This window comes from Medicago sativa, chromosome 7 (genome assembly GCF_051527215.1).
Source record: "Medicago sativa cultivar Bolivia chromosome 7, Bolivia_mono, whole genome shotgun sequence".
In the NCBI taxonomy this organism is placed as follows: domain Eukaryota; kingdom Viridiplantae; phylum Streptophyta; class Magnoliopsida; order Fabales; family Fabaceae; genus Medicago; species Medicago sativa.
The window spans coordinates 21,284,340-21,304,308 of record NC_140755.1 but is presented as its reverse complement, the minus strand read 5'-3'; the positions used below and the strand labels follow the sequence as shown (position 1 = coordinate 21,304,308).

Below are 19,969 nucleotides of genomic sequence, written 5' to 3'. Positions count from 1 at the left end.
GTATCTATGACTTCCATGGTTGATCTTAGAATTTTCAAAAACGGCCAAAATGGGGGTTAAGTTAATATCTTTGTTAATTTACGGATTTTACTCGTTTTTTACCTTTTTCCTTTCACTAAAAAGGGCTTAAAGTGGCCGAGCCTTATCGATTCAAAGAATGTAATAGTTCCTATGAAATGTAACAAGCATATATTCGACTTCCAAGGTTGATTTTAGAATTTTCAAAAACGGCCAAAATGGGGGTTAAGTGAATTTCCTTATTAATTTACGGATTTTACACGTTTTTGACCCTTTTTCTTTCCCTAAAAAAGGCAAAATGGGGCATAGCCTTATCGAATCGAAGCATGTAATAGTTCCTTGGAAACATAATATGCGTATCTATGACTTCCATGGTTGATTTTAGAATTTTCAAAAACGGCCAAAATGGTGGTAAAGTGAATTTCCATGTTAATTTACGGATTTTACTCGATTTTGATCCTTTTTGTTTCACTAAAAAAGGCATAAAGTGGCCTAGCCTTATCAAATTGAACCATGGAATAGTTCCTAGAAAATATAACAAGCATATCTACGACATCCACGGTTGATTTTATAATTTTCAAAAACGGCCAAAATGGGGGTTAAGTTAATATCTTTGTTAATTTAAGGATTTTACCCGTTTTTTACCTTTTTTCTTTCACTACAAAAGGCATAAAGTGGCCTAGCCTTATCGAATCGAAGCATGTAATAGTTCCTATGAAATCTAACGAGCATATCTATTACTCGCATGGATGATTTTAGAATTTTCAAAAATGGCGAAAATGGGGGTTAGGTTAACTTCCTTGTTAATTTAAGGATTTTACTCGTTTTTGACCCTTTTTCTATCACTAAAAAGGGCGTAAACTGGCCTAGCCTTATCGACTCGAAGCATATAATAGTTCCTAGGAAATCTAACAAGCATATCTACGACTTCCATGGTTTATTTTAGAATTTTCAAAAACAGCCAAAATGGGGGTTAAGTTAATTTCCTTGTTAATTTACGGATTTTACTCGTTTTTGACCATTTTTCTTTCACTAAAAAAGGCATAATGTGGCATAGCCTTATCGAATCGAAGCATGTAATAGTTCCTAGGAAACATAATATGCATATCTATGACTTCCATGGTTGATTTTAGAATTTTCAAAAATGGCCAAAATGGGGGTTAAGTTAACTTCCTTGTTAATTTTTGGATTTTACTCGATTTTCATCCTTTTTCTTTCATTAAAACGGGCATAAAGTGGCCTAGCCTTATCGAATCGAACAATGTAATAGTTCCTAGGAAATCTAACAAGCATGTCTACGACTTCCATGGTTTATATTTGAATTTTCAAAAACGGCCAAAATGGGGGTTAGGTTAACTTCCTTGTTAATTTACGGATTTTACTCGTTTTTGACCCTTTTTCTTTCACTAAAAAAGGAGTAAAGTGGCCCAGCCTTATCGAATTGAACCATGGAATAGTTCCTAGAAAATATGACAAGCATATCTACGACATCCACGGTTGATTTTATAATTTTCAAACACGGCCAAAATGGGGGTTAAGTGAATTTCCTTATTAATTTACGGATTTTACACGTTTTTGACCCTTTTTCTTTCCCTAAAAAAGGCAAAATGGGGCATAGCCTAATCGAATCGAAGCATGTAATAGTTCCTAGGAAACATAATATGCGTATCTGTGACTTCCATGGTTGATTTTAGAATTTTCAAAAACGGCCAATATGGTGGTAAAGTGAATTTCCTTGTTAATTTACGGATTTTACTCGATTTTGATCCTTTTTGTTTCACTAAAAAAGGCATAAAGTGGCCTAGCCTTATCAAATTGAACCATGGAATAGTTCCTAGAAAATATAACAAGCATATCTACGACATCCACGGTTGATTTTATAATTTTCAAAAACGGCCAAAATGGGGGTTAAGTTAATATCTTTGTTAATTTAAGGATTTTACTCGTTTTTTACCTTTTTTCTTTCACTACAAAAGGCATAAAGTGGCCTAGCCTTATCGAATCGAAGCATGTAATAGTTCCTATGAAATCTAACGAGCATATCTATTACTCCCATGGTTGATTTTAGAATTTTCAAAAATGGCGAAAATGGGGGTTAGGTTAACTTCCTTGTTAATTTAAGGATTTTACTCGTTTTTGACCCTTTTTCTATCACTAAAAAGGGCATAAACTGGCCTAGCCTTATCGACTCGAAGCATATAATAGTTCCTAGGAAATCTAACAAGCATATCTACGACTTCCATGGTTTATTTTAGAAGTTTCAAAAACAGCCAAAATGGGGGTTAAGTTAATTTCCTTGTTAATTTACGGATTTTACTCGTTTTTGACCATTTTTCTTTCACTAAAAAAGGCATAATGTGGCATAGCCTTATCGAATCGAAACATGTAATAGTTCCTAGGAAACATAATATGCATATCTATGACTTCCATGGTTGATTTTAGAATTTTCAAAAATGGCCAAAATGGGGGTTAAGTTAACTTCCTTGTTAATTTTTGGATTTTACTCGATTTTCATCCTTTTTCTTTCATTAAAACGGGCATAAAGTGGCCTAGCATTATCGAATCGAACAATGTTATAGTTCCTAGGAAATCTAACAAGCATGTCTATGACTTCCATGGTTTATATTTGAATTTTCAAAAACGGCCAAAATGGGGGTTAGGTTAACTTCCTTGTTAATTTACGGATTTTACTCGTTTTTGACCCTTTTTCTTTCACTAAAAAAGAAGTAAAGTGGCCCAGCCTTATCGAATTGAACCATGGAATAGTTCCTAGAAAATATAACAAGCATATCTACGACATCCACGGTTGATTTTATAATTTTCAAAATCGGCCAAAATGGGGGTTTAGTTAATATCTTTGTTAATTTACGGATTTTACTCGTTTTTTACCTTTTTCCTTTCACTAAAAAGGGCTTAAAGTGGCCGAGCCTTATCGAATCAAAGAATGTAATAGTTCCTATGAAATGTAACAAGCATATATTCGACATCCAAGGTTGATTTTAGAATTTTCAAAAACGGCCAAAATGGGGGTTAAGTGAATTTCCTTATTAATTTACGGATTTTACACGTTTTTGACCCTTTTTCTTTCCCTAAAAAAGGCAAAATGGGGCATAGCCTTATCGAATCGAAGCATGTAATAGTTCCTAGGAAACATAATATGCGTATCTATGACTTCCATGGTTGAGTTTAGAATTTTCAAAAACGGCCAAAATGGGGGTTAAGTTAAATTCCTTGTTAATTTACGGATTTTACTCGTTTTTGACCATTTTTCTTTCACTAAAAAAGGCATAATGTGGCATAGCCTTATCGAATCGAAGCATGTAATAGTTCCTAGGAAACATAATATGCATATCTATGACTTCCATGGTTGATTTTAGAATTTTCAAAAACGGCCAAAATGGGGGTTAAGTTAACTTCCTTGTTGATTTTCGGATTTTACTCGATTTTGATCCTTTTTCTTTCACTAAAATGGGTATAAAGTGGCCTAGCCTTATCGAATCGAACAATGTAATAGTTCCTAGGAAATCTAACAAGCATATCTACGACTTCCATGGTTTATATTTGAATTTTCAAAAACGGCTAAAATGGGGTTAAGTTAAATTCCTTGTTAATTTACGGATTTTACTCGTTTTTGACCTTTTTTCTTTCACTAAAAAAGGCATAAAGTGGCCTAGCCTTATCGAATCGAAGCATGTAATAGTTCCTATGAAATCTAACAAGCATATCTACGACTTCCATGGTTTATTTTAGAATTTTCAAAAACAGTCAAAATGGGGGTTAAGTTAATTTCCTTGTTAATTTATGGATTTTACTCGTTTTTTACCATTTTTCTTTCACTAAAAAAGGCATAATGTGGCATAGCCTTATCGAATCGAAGCATGTAATAGTTCCTAGGAAACATAATATCCATATCTATGACTTCCATGGTTGATTTTAGAATTTTCAAAAATGGCCAAAATGGGGGTTAAGTTAACTTCCTTGTTAATTTTTGGATTTTACTCGATTTTCATCCTTTTTCTTTCATTAAAACGGGCATAAAGTGGCCTAGCATTATCGAATCGAACAATGTTATAGTTCCTAGGAAATCTAACAAGCATGTCTACGACTTCCATGGTTTATATTTGAATTTTCAAAAACGGCCAAAATGGGGGTTAGGTTAACTTCCTTGTTAATTTACGGATTTTACTCGTTTTTGACCCTTTTTCTTTCACTAAAAAAGAAGTAAAGTGGCCCAGCCTTATCGAATTGAACCATGGAATAGTTCCTAGAAAATATAACAAGCATATCTACGACATCCACGGTTGATTTTATAATTTTCAAAATCGGCCAAAATGGGGGTTTAGTTAATATCTTTGTTAATTTACGGATTTTACTCGTTTTTTACCTTTTTCCTTTCACTAAAAAGGGCTTAAAGTGGCCGAGCCTTATCGAATCAAAGAATGTAATAGTTCCTATGAAATGTAACAAGCATATATTCGACATCCAAGGTTGATTTTAGAATTTTCAAAAACGGCCAAAATGGGGGTTAAGTGAATTTCCTTATTAATTTACGGATTTTACACGTTTTTGACCCTTTTTCTTTCCCTAAAAAAGGCAAAATGGGGCATAGCCTTATCGAATCGAAGCATGTAATAGTTCCTAGGAAACATAATATGCGTATCTATGACTTCCATGGTTGAGTTTAGAATTTTCAAAAACGGCCAAAATGGGGGTTAAGTTAAATTCCTTGTTAATTTACGGATTTTACTCGTTTTTGACCATTTTTCTTTCACTAAAAAAGGCATAATGTGGCATAGCCTTATCGAATCGAAGCATGTAATAGTTCCTAGGAAACATAATATGCATATCTATGACTTCCATGGTTGATTTTAGAATTTTCAAAAACGGCCAAAATGGGGGTTAAGTTAACTTCCTTGTTGATTTTCGGATTTTACTCGATTTTGATCCTTTTTCTTTCACTAAAATGGGTATAAAGTGGCCTAGCCTTATCGAATCGAACAATGTAATAGTTCCTAGGAAATCTAACAAGCATATCTACGACTTCCATGGTTTATATTTGAATTTTCAAAAACGGCTAAAATGGGGTTAAGTTAAATTCCTTGTTAATTTACGGATTTTACTCGTTTTTGACCTTTTTTCTTTCACTAAAAAAGGCATAAAGTGGCCTAGCCTTATCGAATCGAAGCATGTAATAGTTCCTATGAAATCTAACAAGCATATCTACGACTTCCATGTTTTATTTTAGAATTTTCAAAAACAGTCAAAATGGGGGTTAAGTTAATTTCCTTGTTAATTTATGGATTTTACTCGTTTTTTACCATTTTTCTTTCACTAAAAAAGGCATAATGTGGCATAGCCTTATCGAATCGAAGCATGTAATAGTTCCTAGGAAACATAATATCCATATCTATGACTTCCATGGTTGATTTTAGAATTTTCAAAAATGGCCAAAATGGGGGTTAAGTTAACTTCCTTGTTAATTTTTGGATTTTACTCGATTTTCATCCTTTTTCTTTCATTAAAACGGGCATAAAGTGGCCTAGCATTATCGAATCGAACAATGTTATAGTTCCTAGGAAATCTAACAAGCATGTCTACGACTTCCATGGTTTATATTTGAATTTTCAAAAACGGCCAAAATGGGGGTTAGGTTAACTTCCTTGTTAATTTACGGATTTTACTCGTTTTTGACCCTTTTTCTTTCACTAAAAAAGAAGTAAAGTGGCCCAGCCTTATCGAATTGAACCATGGAATAGTTCCTAGAAAATATAACAAGCATATCTACGACATCCACGGTTGATTTTATAATTTTCAAAATCGGCCAAAATGGGGGTTTAGTTAATATCTTTGTTAATTTACGGATTTTACTCGTTTTTTACCTTTTTCCTTTCACTAAAAAGGGCTTAAAGTGGTCGAGCCTTATCGAATCAAAGAATGTAATAGTTCCTATGAAATGTAACAAGCATATATTCGACATCCAAGGTTGATTTTAGAATTTTCAAAAACGGCCAAAATGGGGGTTAAGTGAATTTCCTTATTAATTTACGGATTTTACACGTTTTTGACCCTTTTTCTTTCCCTAAAAAAGGCAAAATGGGGCATAGCCTTATCGAATCGAAGCATGTAATAGTTCCTAGGAAACATAATATGCGTATCTATGACTTCCATGGTTGAGTTTAGAATTTTCAAAAACGGCCAAAATGGGGGTTAAGTTAAATTCCTTGTTAATTTACGGATTTTACTCGTTTTTGACCATTTTTCTTTCACTAAAAAAGGCATAATGTGGCATAGCCTTATCGAATCGAAGCATGTAATAGTTCCTAGGAAACATAATATGCATATCTATGACTTCCATGGTTGATTTTAGAATTTTCAAAAACGGCCAAAATGGGGGTTAAGTTAACTTCCTTGTTGATTTTCGGATTTTACTCGATTTTGATCCTTTTTCTTTCACTAAAATGGGTATAAAGTGGCCTAGCCTTATCGAATCGAACAATGTAATAGTTCCTAGGAAATCTAACAAGCATATCTACGACTTCCATGGTTTATATTTGAATTTTCAAAAACGGCTAAAATGGGGTTAAGTTAAATTCCTTGTTAATTTACGGATTTTACTCGTTTTTGACCTTTTTTCTTTCACTAAAAAAGGCATAAAGTGGCCTAGCCTTATCGAATCGAAGCATGTAATAGTTCCTATGAAATCTAACAAGCATATCTACGACTTCCATGGTTTATTTTAGAATTTTCAAAAACAGTCAAAATGGGGGTTAAGTTAATTTCCTTGTTAATTTATGGATTTTACTCGTTTTTTACCATTTTTCTTTCACTAAAAAAGGCATAATGTGGCATAGCCTTATCGAATCGAAGCATGTAATAGTTCCTAGGAAACATAATATCCATATCTATGACTTCCATGGTTGATTTTAGAATTTTCAAAAACGGCCAAAATGGGGGTTAAGTTAACTTCCTTGTTAATTTTCGGATTTTACTCGATTTTGATCCTTTTTCTTTCATTAAAACGGGCATAAAGTGGCCTAGCCTTATCGAATTGAACCATGGAATAGTTCCTAGAAAATATAACAAGCATATCTACTACTTCCATGGTTTATATTTGAATTTTCAAAAACGGCCAAAATGGGGGTTAAGTTAATTTCCTTGTTAATTTACGGATTTTACTCGTTTTTGACCCTTTTTCTTTCACTAAAAAAGGCATAATGTGGCATAGCCTTATCGACTCGAAGCATGTAATAGTTCCTAGGAAACATAATATGCATATCTATGACTTCCATGGTTGATTTTAGAATTTTCAAAAACGGCCAAAATGGGGGTTAGGTTAACTTCCTTGTTAATTTACGGATTTTACTCGTTTTTGACCCTTTTTCTTTCACTAAAAAAGGAGTAAAGTGGCCCAGCCTTATCGAATTGAACCATGGAATAGTTCCTAGAAAATATAACAAGCATATCTACGACATCCACGGTTGATTTTATAATTTTCAAAAACGGCCAAAATGGGGGTTTAGTTAATATCTTTGTTAATTTACGGATTTTACTCGTTTTTTACCTTTTTCCTTTCACTAAAAAGGGCTTAAAGTGGCCGAGCCTTATCGATTCAAAGAATGTAATAGTTCCTATGAAATGTAACAAGCATATATTCGACTTCCAAGGTTGATTTTAGAATTTTCAAAAACGGCCAAAATGGGGGTTAAGTTAAATTCCTTGTTAATTTACGGATTTTACTCGTTTTTGACCATTTTTCTTTCACTAAAAAAGGCATAATGTGGCATAGCCTTATCGAATCGAAGCATGTAATAGTTCCTAGGAAACATAATATGCATATCTATGACTTCCATGGTTGATTTTAGAATTTTCAAAAACGGCCAAAATGGGGGTTAAGTTAACTTCCTTGTTAATTTTCGGATTTTACTCGATTTTGATCCTTTTTCTTTCACTAAAACGGGCATAAAGTGGCCTAGCCTTATCGAATCGAAGCATGTAATAGTTCCTATGAAATCTAACAAGCATATCTACGACTTCCATGGTTTATTTTAGAATTTTCAAAAACAGCCAAAATGGGGGTTAAGTTAATTTCCTTGTTAATTTACGGATTTTACTCGTTTTTGACCATTTTTCTTTCACTAAAAAAGGCATAATGTGGCATAGCCTTATCGAATCGAAGCATGTAATAGTTCCTAGGAAACATAATATCCATATCTATGACTTCCATGGTTGATTTTAGAATTTTCAAAAACGGCCAAAATGGGGGTTAAGTTAACTTCCTTGTTAATTTTCGGATTTTACTCGATTTTGATCCTTTTTCTTTCATTAAAACGGGCATAAAGTGGCCTAGCCTTATCGAATTGAACCATGGAATAGTTCCTAGAAAATATAACAAGCATATCTACTACTTCCATGGTTTATATTTGAATTTTCAAAAAACGGCCAAAATGGGGGTTAAGTTAATTTCCTTGTTAATTTACGGATTTTACTCGTTTTTGACCCTTTTTCTTTCACTAAAAAAGGCATAATGTGGCATAGCCTTATCGAATCGAAGCATGTAATAGTTCCTAGGAAACATAATATGCATATCTATGACTTCCATGGTTGATTTTAGAATTTTCAAAAACGGCCAAAATGGGGGTTAGGTTAACTTCCTTGTTAATTTACGGATTTTACTCGTTTTAACCCTTTTTCTTTCACTAAAAATGGCATAAAGTGGCCTAGCCTTATCGAATCGAAGCATGTAATAGTTCCTAGGAAATCTAACGAGCATATCTAGGACTTCCATGGTTGATTTTAGAATTTTCAAAAACGGCCAAAATGGGGGTTAAGTTAATTTCCTTGTAAATTTACGAATTTTACTCCTTTTTGACCATTTTTCTTTCACTAAAAAGGGCCTAAACTGGCCGAGCATTATCGAATTGAAGCTTGTAATAGTTCCTAGGAAATCTAACGAGCATATCTACGACTTAAATGGTTGATTTGAGAAATTTCAAAAACGGCCAAAATGGTGGTAAAGTGAATTTCCTTGTTAATTTACGGATTTTACTCGATTTTGATCCTTTTTGTTTCACTAAAAAAGGCATAAAGTGGCCTAGCCTTATCGAATTGAACCATGGAATAGTCCCTAGAAAATATAACAAGCATATCTACGACATCCACGGTTGATTTTATAATTTTCAAAAACGTCCAAAATGGGGGTTAAGTTAATATCTTTGTTAAATTAAGGATTTTACTCGTTTTTTACCTTTTTTCTTTCACTACAAAAGGCATAAAGTGGCCTAGCCTTATCGAATCGAAGCATGTAATAGTTCCTATGAAATCTAACGAGCATATCTATTACTCCCATGGTTGATTTTAGAATTTTCAAAAATGGCGAAAATGGGGGTTAGGTTAACTTCCTTGTTAATTTAAGGATTTTACTCGTTTTTGACCCTTTTTCTATCACTAAAAAGGGCATAAACTGGCCTAGCCTTATCGACTCGAAGCATATAATAGTTCCTAGGAAATCTAACAAGCATATCTACGACTTCCATGGTTTATTTTAGAATTTTCAAAAACAGCCAAAATGGGGGTTAAGTTAATTTCCTTGTTAATTTACGGATTTTACTCGTTTTTGACCATTTTTCTTTCACTAAAAAAGGCATAATGTGGCCTAGCCTTATCGAATCGAACAATGTAATAGTTCCTAGGAAATCTAACAAGCATGTCTACGACTTCCATGGTTTATATTTGAAATTTCAAAAACGGCCAAAATGGGGGTTAGGTTAACTTCCTTGTTAATTTACGGATTTTACTCGTTTTTGACCCTTTTTCTTTCACTAAAAAAGGAGCAAAGTGGCCTAGCCTTATCGAATTGAACCATGGAATAGTTCCTAGAAAATATAACAAGCATATCTACGACATCCACGGTTGATTTTATAATTTTCAAAAACGGCCAAAATGGGCGTTAAGTTAATATCTTTGTTAATTTACGGATTTTACTCGTTTTTTACCTTTTTCCTTTCACTAAAAAAGGCTTAAAGTGGTCGAGCCTTATCGAATCAAAGAATGTAATAGTTCCTATGAAATGTAACAAGCATATATTCGACTTCCAAGGTTGATTTTAGAATTTTCAAAAACGGCCAAAATGGGGGTTAAGTGAATGTCCTTATTAATTTACGGATTTTACACGTTTTTGACCCTTTTTCTTTCACTAAAAAAGGCAAAATGGGGCATAGCCTTATCGAATCGAAGCATGTAATAGTTCCTAGGAAACATAATATGCATATCTATGACTTCCATGGTTGATTTTAGAATTTTCAAAAACGGCCAAAATGGGGGTTAAGTTAAATTCCTTGTTAATTTACGGATTTTACTCGTTTTTGACCATTTTTCTGTCACTAAAAAAGGCATAATGTGGCATAGCCTTATCGAATCGAAGTGTAATATCCCGCCTGACAGTATCGGTATATTACCTGTTGACTATGTCAGATGAATTTAATTCATGAAAAGTAAGTTATTGGAAATATTTTATGTTATGTCAGCTTAATACGGATAGAGTATCATAGCCGTATTAAATACGTTTAAGCCAAGGGTAATATGGTAATTGCGAGGGAAAGGATATTTAATTGGTTGAGACACCAAAAATATCTCATTTCCTCTTCTCCATTCTCTCTCCTAAGATGTTGGCAAGGCTTTTCTCTTCTTTCCCTCTTCTCCATCGGTTCCCTCTCTTCTCTCCTTACCTCACCATGTTATCAAATCTTCTCCCCCATGGATCAAATAACAACATGGTTTCCTTCTCCACCTCTCTTAAGAACAACAAGAAGCTTTGGATTAATATCTCTATTTCCTCACATAGAGATTCCTTTGAGACTAGGGTTTTGGTTAGAAAGCTTTGGGTTGGAGTAAAGATGATCAAGCAAAGATCATGATGCTATGGATTGCAAGAAAACAATAAGATTGGCTTGGTTTGAGCAAAGAAAGCAAAAAGGGGCAAGAAGATAGGGTTTGGTCATGTGAAGTGAAGATAATGCTTAAAGCTTGGGAATCATGTGTAAATTATGTTAAGGTGAGTTCCATAGTTAGATTACCCACCTTTGGGTTGTATAATCTTGTGATGAAAACATGAATTATGTTAGTTTTTAAAACTAGGGTTTTAGTGCCCCTTTGTGTTAATTATGAGCAATTATTGTTAATTGTTGCCATACACATGTTATATAACGTTTTTATGATGTATTGGATGATTGGGTTGCATTAGATCACTTGGAACTTGAGATTTTAAGCCAAAATACGATTTCTGCACTTCTGGACTGATGGCAGGACGCTAAAGCGTCCACAGCACGCTAAAGCGTCCAAAATGTCGTAACTACTGGACCTGCACGCTTGGAGGACGCTAAAGCGTCCCAAAAGCGTCCTCAAAAGCATCCTCAAAGCGTCCAGGCAGCTTTTGACAGCACTTTTATGAAAACGTTCTGAAATGTTCACAGCTTTAGACAGCACTTTGTGAAAATGTTCTAAAACGTTCCGAAGGTCCTGAAATGTATTTTGAGCTTCGTTTCTTGCAAACTTTTATTGAAAAATGAACCCCTCAATTCCAAGTGTTTAATGTACAATTCCAAACTAGGTTTTAAACAAGATTAAGGCATGGCAAATCATTAACAATGATTGTTTATAGATGATACGCAAGAGCGAATGTTAAGCAATATGAAATGGGGTAGCAAGATATTCTTTAAGCAAGGGAAATAACTAGAGCCTCGACATAGTTAGTCGAGAACTAGCATGTTTATAAAGAATCCCTAGAATGATAAGACGCGGAGTTTATTATCTTCACACATGAACAAGAATAAGATAACATGTATGTTAAGATGTGGTTTGATTAGTTAATCACTCCACCATGATTAAGAACGTACAAGCATGAACAAGTATGTATAAGACTTTACCATTAATTGGATCGATCAAGGTTCCGAGGTAAACATGTAAGCATAAATAGGTTTAACCTATCATGATATGTTATGTTATGATTAAAATGAATAAGTGTAGGTGGCATGTCTCTTGCTATCCACATCAGGGGGATACAAGGGGTTCTCATGATGAGAACGATTCAAGCGTAAGGGACCCGCATGTCACCGAGTAAACAAGACGTAGGTGCTCGTGTCTCTTGTTATCCACGCCAGGGGGATACGGGAGGTTCTCGACCTAAGGGGAACGGTTTAAGCCGCAAGGGACCCGCACGACACCGAGGGAGTCCGATGTACGTACATCGGTCATGTATGGGATTGTTCTCGGGGTTACTCCACCCGGGACTATCCGTAAAATGAATCAAGATAATTAATGTTTGTTCAACGCTAACCAAGTATGACCCTGACTATGTTATGTATATGCAAGAATGAATTTATGTAAGATTATGTTTACTAGCAATAGCATGAGATGCTATTAGATAAGTATAAGATATGGAATAGATCAAGTAAAGAATGTTATGCCGATGACGACCTTAGGTTCCCCTAATCGTCCGGTTTAGGATGGTGTCATGAATATGTTAAGATAAGTCTTGATGCGTTTAACATATCTTGAGATAGCGGTCCTAGGATCCCTTGACCGCCATGACACGTATGATAGTAAGCCTATAAAAAGTTAAGATATGATTATGACGGCACTAGTATGCACTACCGTCTAAATATGCAAGTCCTCACACACGTATAATCAACCGCCAGGTTGTAATGTAGACACGTGGTGACCGTAGGTTTCCCCTTGAGGTTGCCTATAGCCTAGGATTTAGGGGAACTCACTGAGACATTATGTCTCATCCCAATCCTTATTTGTTTCAGATAAACAGGTTGGATTAGCAAGCTAGTAGCCGAATGGATGATGCGACAAGTGTTTGTTTGTACTGCTGTAGGATGTATGGACAAACAAGGTTGCATATAGTATATTTATGAAAAGCTGAGTTGTATTTATGTTGTACAAACACATTTGTTGTATAAGATTATTCATCTGGCAGTTTTAATGTTGTAAATTTTAATGTATCCAGTACTAAATTAAACACACGTGCTAGACTTTCTAGATACGTCTGGTATGGGTGTTACATTTGGTATCAGAGCAGGTCGATTCAGACCGTGCCTTGGGTCATTAAATTACAACTAAGGGAGTGGGACCATTGGGTTCCGGGTAAATGTTCTAGTTGTTGTTGTTAGTTGAGCCTGATCAACTCAATTTAGCATTCAACGATTAGAATGGATGCCTGAGAGCTGAATAGGACCCAGGAGGAACGAAGTATGTGATGAAGAAGTTTGACCGTGCCAAAAGGTGGCCGGTGAACAAAGCAAGTAAAAGTGGGAATCCTCCGGGAATATATATAAGGTATGTTAAGAATGAACGTTCCGACAATGTCGGGTAAGATGATAGTGATACTCCATGTATCCGTAAGTGAAGAAGTTGAATATATGTATTTAACCATGACCGAAAGTTTCGGTAAGAGTAGTTGTTGGAACGGGTTTATGACATTCTGGAATGTCAGTGCAAGGTTACAAGATAGATAGGAGTCGGCATATGTTGACGGAGTCGGCAGGCTCTCAGGAATAGCAATATGTGAATGAAGTTAAGGACATGTATGTGCGGAAAGTTGCGTAATTGACAACGTAAAGAGGTAAGTTAATCGTAGTGGAGGAAGATAAGGATTCAAGAGAAAGTTTTGTGTTATCCGGATTAAGGCATTGATTTCTGACGTGCCAAGAATTGTATCAAAAAGGTTGATGTTGCCATGAATATGTTATAGAATGTTTCACGATGATAGGAATGAATGATGTGCATTGGTTACTTGAGAATAAAAGTTCATACAAAGAATGTTTCTGGAAAATAGAGTTGGAGAAGCTCACCAATAGCAAGCCTGGGACGAAACTTTTTGTTTTCTACCAATTCGTTCCTATGGTTTGCAATGACTATTGGGGAGATGTCTTCGCAATAATCTTTTATGTGTGACGAAAATATTTTGTGACCTCAAGTAACGAATGCATATCATATCCTAAGATTTTTTTTTCAAGGAAAAGACATGGGCAACCATCGACGAAATCGATACGATTTAAGGTAGCTTTGGAGGTTAATGTGTCAAGAGTCAAGAAAGATCTCAGATTAAGAGTTTGAAGGTTCTCGGATTTTGAGGAATTGTAGCGTATTTATCGATTCTATGTTTTGCTTAATAGACTTGCTAAGGCTCGATATGATGTTGAGTTATAAAGTTTAAAGAATTTTAAAAATATCCACACGTATGGGTGATTGAGGTTGATATTTTGAAAAAAAATTCACGAGATTTTCTAGGAACCGGTTTACTATTACACTCGTAGAGCGGGTTAGACTTATTAGAGTCTAGATTTGATGGCGCGTATGTGTTAACAACTCGTTCTATGAATTTAAAGCAACGACCGGGGCCTAAACTCAGAATATATTTATAAAGTAGAAAATCATCAACGTCAATGGCCCATACGTTAGTGTACGAAGTTTTCTTTAAAAGAAAAATTAACGAGCAAGCATTGATATGATTAAGCAAAATATAGTATACGAGGATGTGAAGGTACAAGGTTAAATGTCAAGCAAGATATGTTCAAGTGTTAGATTAGTTGGTTAGAGGAATTCGAGATTTCTCGAAAACAAGTTCAAGTATGATATGTATGATGAATGCAACTAGTAAGAACGTAAGGTTTACCCCCAAGTCAAGAATTATGAGTATAAGATAAGTTATCACGAGTTTTGAATTTACAAGACAAGTATAAGGTTGTGTTGTTGGTTGCAACATGGAGGATTTTGAGAACAATTCAAGAAGTAAGTATTCAAGTGATAAGCATGAATTGAAGTCTCAATTGCTCTAACGGATTAGAGTATTAATTTAAGCCAACCGGTGGGAATCAGAGTAGCGATATGGAAGCTAATCGTTAATCATGAAACATGGAATTTTAGTGTGAAAGAATATTCGGTTGGTAACACAAGTTTAACAAGAATGCATCGTAAGACAAGCGAGGAGTTCTCGATGTGATAAGTAAGGATGAATTTGTATTCAAGCCTTGATGGCTAAAGTAAAAGTTTTAAGTATGTGTCGTCACCTAAGTAAGATGAAGAGGAACAAGTTAATGTTAAGAGGTCCAAGGATTTCCTATGGATATGTAAGCGGTATGGCAAGTATGTATATCGGTTAAACAAGGGAAGAATTATCTTCGAAGTTAAGCATGTTATCATGGGAGAGAAGCAACTTTTGAGTGATGCGTTATGAGATTCATACTTTTGTATGCAATACTTGTTGAGTGACAACGATACTTGTTAAGACATGTCAAACCATGATTTTATAACTTTTAAAAGCTAATATTGGTATTAAAGAACTTGGGAACGTTGCTTATTTTAAACTCATGGAATTATATATTTTCGAAACTGATGAGATACGTCGTAAGTAAATTCACTTAAGACGTACAAGCTTCAGGACCAACTTATCATGTACAAGTTTGGGGTGAGTTGTTAAATCTTTTTCAAAATATAGAAACTCGTCCGGTGGTTCTGTGGTACCGTTACAAATTCAGTTTTGGAAATGATAAAATCTTTTTAGTCATGTATATATTCGTTCCAAGAACCCGAGTACCAAAGTTTAAGAAAAAAAAAATTCTTTAAGAAAGATTTTAGAACATATATCGTTATCATTTAACAAGAGGCGGCACTTGAAAGTATGCACATGTTATGGAAACGACAATGTTGTATGAAGCCAATATCCTACGAGATACACGGAGATGTGTTAAGAATGTATGATGTATGTGCAAGTAAATTGGCTAGAAAGTTTCAAGAGCATGTGAACCACAACGTTGGTGATTAATTGTCAGATGAATGGTATTGTTAATTCCACTTTCTCATGTCAAGATATGTGAGTTATCCATTAGTTCGGGTGCAATAAGATGCAATTAGATTGCAATGAAATTGGAAGATTTCCTAAGGCTCTGAAAAGAGATACAAGATTTATGGAATGATTTATTTGAGTAATGCAAGTAAGAGGCGTGTGTCTCAAGACTCAGCGAGAAAACTGAGGTATGAATTATATGTTTACCCGATAAAATTATGTATGCATGAAAAGATGTTTTAAAGTTACAAGTAAGCACTGCAGGGCAAACCTGGTTTCCGGTAGGACTCCAGTCAAAAGGCAAATCCTGAGTGTTCATGTTTATGATAAGATACTTTTATGAATGATTTATGTTAAGCGGGTAAGATACGAGTCCGAAAAGATAAGTCTATATGTAGCAAGGAATGTTCTAAATCCTGATGTAACAAGTTAACTCTCCATTTTGAGGGATATTAAGATCCAGAAGGTTATGTTCAGTTGCATGTGGGTTAAGAAACAAGATGAGGACATGATACGACGAACCCTTTGAATATGTATGAATAGAAGATGTATGGCTCAGATCATGAATGGTAAGTTTTTGCCATGATGATTGGTAGTCGATCTCTAAATTTCGAGGACGAAATTTCTTTAAGGGGGGTAGAATGTAATATCCCGCCTGACAGTATCGGTATATTACCTGTTGACTATGTCAGATGAATTTAATTCATGAAAAGTAAGTTATTGGAAATATTTTATGTTATGTCAGCTTAATACGGATAGAGTATCATAGCCGTATTAAATACGTTTAAGCCAAGGGTAATATGGTAATTGCGAGGGAAAGGATATTTAATTGGTTGAGACACCAAAAATATCTCATTTCCTCTTCTCCATTCTCTCTCCTAAGATGTTGGCAAGGCTTTTCTCTTCTTTCCCTCTTCTCCATCGGTTCCCTCTCTTCTCTCCTTACCTCACCATGTTATCAAATCTTCTCCCCCATGGATCAAATAACAACATGGTTTCCTTCTCCACCTCTCTTAAGAACAACAAGAAGCTTTGGATTAATATCTCTATTTCCTCACATAGAGATTCCTTTGAGACTAGGGTTTTGGTTAGAAAGCTTTGGGTTGGAGTAAAGATGATCAAGCAAAGATCATGATGCTATGGATTGCAAGAAAACAATAAGATTGGCTTGGTTTGAGCAAAGAAAGAAAAAAGGGGCAAGAAGATAGGGTTTGGTCATGTGAAGTGAAGATAATGCTTAAAGCTTGGGAATCATGTGTAAATTATGTTAAGGTGAGTTCCATAGTTAGATTACCCACCTTTGGGTTGTATAATCTTGTGATGAAAACATGAATTATGTTAGTTTTTAAAACTAGGGTTTTAGTGCCCCTTTGTGTTAATTATGAGCAATTATTGTTAATTGTTGCCATACACATGTTATATAACGTTTTTATGATGTATTGGATGATTGGGTTGCATTAGATCACTTGGAACTTGAGATTTTAAGCCAAAATACGATTTCTGCACTTCTGGACTGATGGCAGGACGCTAAAGCGTCCACAGCACGCTAAAGCGTCCAAAATGTCGTAACTACTGGACCTGCACGCTTGGAGGACGCTAAAGCGTCCCAAAAGCGTCCTCAAAAGCGTCCTCAAAGCGTCCAGGCAGCTTTTGACAGCACTTTTATGAAAACGTTCTGAAATGTTCACAGCTTTAGACAGCACTTTGTGAAAATGTTCTAAAACGTTCCGAAGGTCCTGAAATGTATTTTGAGCTTCGTTTCTTGCAAACTTTTATTGAAAAATGAACCCCTCAATTCCAAGTGTTTAATGTACAATTCCAAACTAGGTTTTAAACAAGATTAAGGCATGGCAAATCATTAACAATGATTGTTTATAGATGATACGCAAGAGCGAATGTTAAGCAATATGAAATGGGGTAGCAAGATATTCTTTAAGCAAGGGAAATAACTAGAGCCTCGACATAGTTAGTCGAGAACTAGCATGTTTATAAAGAATCCCTAGAATGATAAGACGCGGAGTTTATTATCTTCACACATGAACAAGAATAAGATAACATGTATGTTAAGATGTGGTTTGATTAGTTAATCACTCCACCATGATTAAGAACGTACAAGCATGAACAAGTATGTATAAGACTTTACCATTAATCGGATCGATCAAGGTTCCGAGGTAAACATGTAAGCATAAATAGGTTTAACCTATCATGATATGTTATGTTATGATTAAAATGAATAAGTGTAGGTGGCATGTCTCTTGCTATCCACATCAGGGGGATACAAGGGGTTCTCATGATGAGAACGATTCAAGCGTAAGGGACCCGCATGTCACCGAGTAAACAAGACGTAGGTGCTCGTGTCTCTTGTTATCCACGCCAGGGGGATACGGGAGGTTCTCGACCTAAGGGGAACGGTTTAAGCCGCAAGGGACCCGCACGACACCGAGGGAGTCCGATGTACGTACATCGGTCATGTATGGGATTGTTCTCGGGGTTACTCCACCCGGGACTATCCGTAAAATGAATCAAGATAATTAATGTTTGTTCAACGCTAACCAAGTATGACCCTGACTATGTTATGTATATGCAAGAATGAATTTATGTAAGATTATGTTTACTAGCAATAGCATGAGATGCTATTAGATAAGTATAAGATATAGAATAGATCAAGTAAAGAATGTTATGCCGATGACGACCTTAGGTTCCCCTAATCGTCCGGTTTAGGATGGTGTCATGAATATGTTAAGATAAGTCTTGATGCGTTTAACATATCTTGAGATAGCGGTCCTAGGATCCCTTGACCGCCATGACACGTATGATAGTAAGCCTATAAAAAGTTAAGATATGATTATGACGGCACTAGTATGCACTACCGTCTAAATATGCAAGTCCTCACACACGTATAATCAACCGGCAGGTTGTAATGTAGACACGTGGTGACCGTAGGTTTCCCCTTGAGGTTGCCTATAGCCTAGGATTTAGGGGAACTCACTGAGACATTATGTCTCATCCCAATCCTTATTTGTTTCAGATAAACAGGTTGGATTAGCAAGCTAGTAGCCGAATGGATGATGCGACAAGTGTTTGTTTGTACTGCTGTAGGATGTATGGACAAACAAGGTTGCATATAGTATATTTATGAAAAGCTGAGTTGTATTTATGTTGTACAAACACATTTGTTGTATAAGATTATTCATCTGGCAGTTTTAATGTTGTAAATTTTAATGTATCCAGTACTAAATTAAACACACGTGCTAGACTTTCTAGATACGTCTGGTATGGGTGTTACATTTGGTATCAGAGCAGGTCGATTCAGACCGTGCCTTGGGTCATTAAATTACAACTAAGGGAGTGGGACCATTGGGTTCCGGGTAAATGTTCTAGTTGTTGTTGTTAGTTGAGCCTGATCAACTCAATTTAGCATTCAACGATTAGAATGGATGCCTGAGAGCTGAATAGGACCCAGGAGGAACGAAGTATGTGATGAAGAAGTTTGACCGTGCCAAAAGGTGGCCGGTGAACAAAGCAAGTAAAAGTGGGAATCCTCCGGGAATATATATAAGGTATGTTAAGAATGAACGTTCCGACAATGTCGGGTAAGATGATAGTGATACTCCATGTATCCGTAAGTGAAGAAGTTGAATATATGTATTTAACCATGACCGAAAGTTTCGGTAAGAGTAGTTGTTGGAACGGGTTTATGACATTCTGGAATGTCAGTGCAAGGTTACAAGATAGATAGGAGTCGACATATGTTGACGGAGTCGGCAGGCTCTCAGGAATAGCAATATGTGAATGAAGTTAAGGACATGTATGTGCGGAAAGTTGCGTAATTGACAACGTAAAGAGGTAAGTTAATCGTAGTGGAGGAAGATAAGGATTCAAGAGAAAGTTTTGTGTTATCCGGATTAAGGCATTGATTTCTGACGTGCCAAGAATTGTATCAAAAAGGTTGATGTTGCCATGAATATGTTATAGAATGTTTCACGATGATAGGAATGAATGATGTGCATTGGTTACTTGAGAATAAAAGTTCATACAAAGAATGTTTCTGGAAAATAGAGTTGGAGAAGCTCACCAATAGCAAGCCTGGGACGAAACTTTTTG

General features: G+C 35.5%; 2 long non-coding RNA genes across 2 annotated transcripts; both read left to right on the top strand.

Moving 5' to 3' along the window:
- Positions 1 to 10,927: 10,927 nt before the first annotated feature.
- On the top strand, positions 10,928 to 13,041 carry LOC146904989 (uncharacterized). Its single transcript, XR_015018595.1, has 2 exons — positions 10,928 to 11,068; positions 12,825 to 13,041. It is a non-coding gene; the product is annotated as an uncharacterized LOC146904989 (long non-coding RNA).
- Positions 13,042 to 16,072: 3,031 nt separating this feature from the next.
- LOC146904988 (uncharacterized) lies at positions 16,073 to 19,132 on the top strand. Its single transcript, XR_015018234.1, has 2 exons — positions 16,073 to 17,137; positions 18,894 to 19,132. It is a non-coding gene; the product is annotated as an uncharacterized LOC146904988 (long non-coding RNA).
- Positions 19,133 to 19,969: the final 837 nt, after the last annotated feature.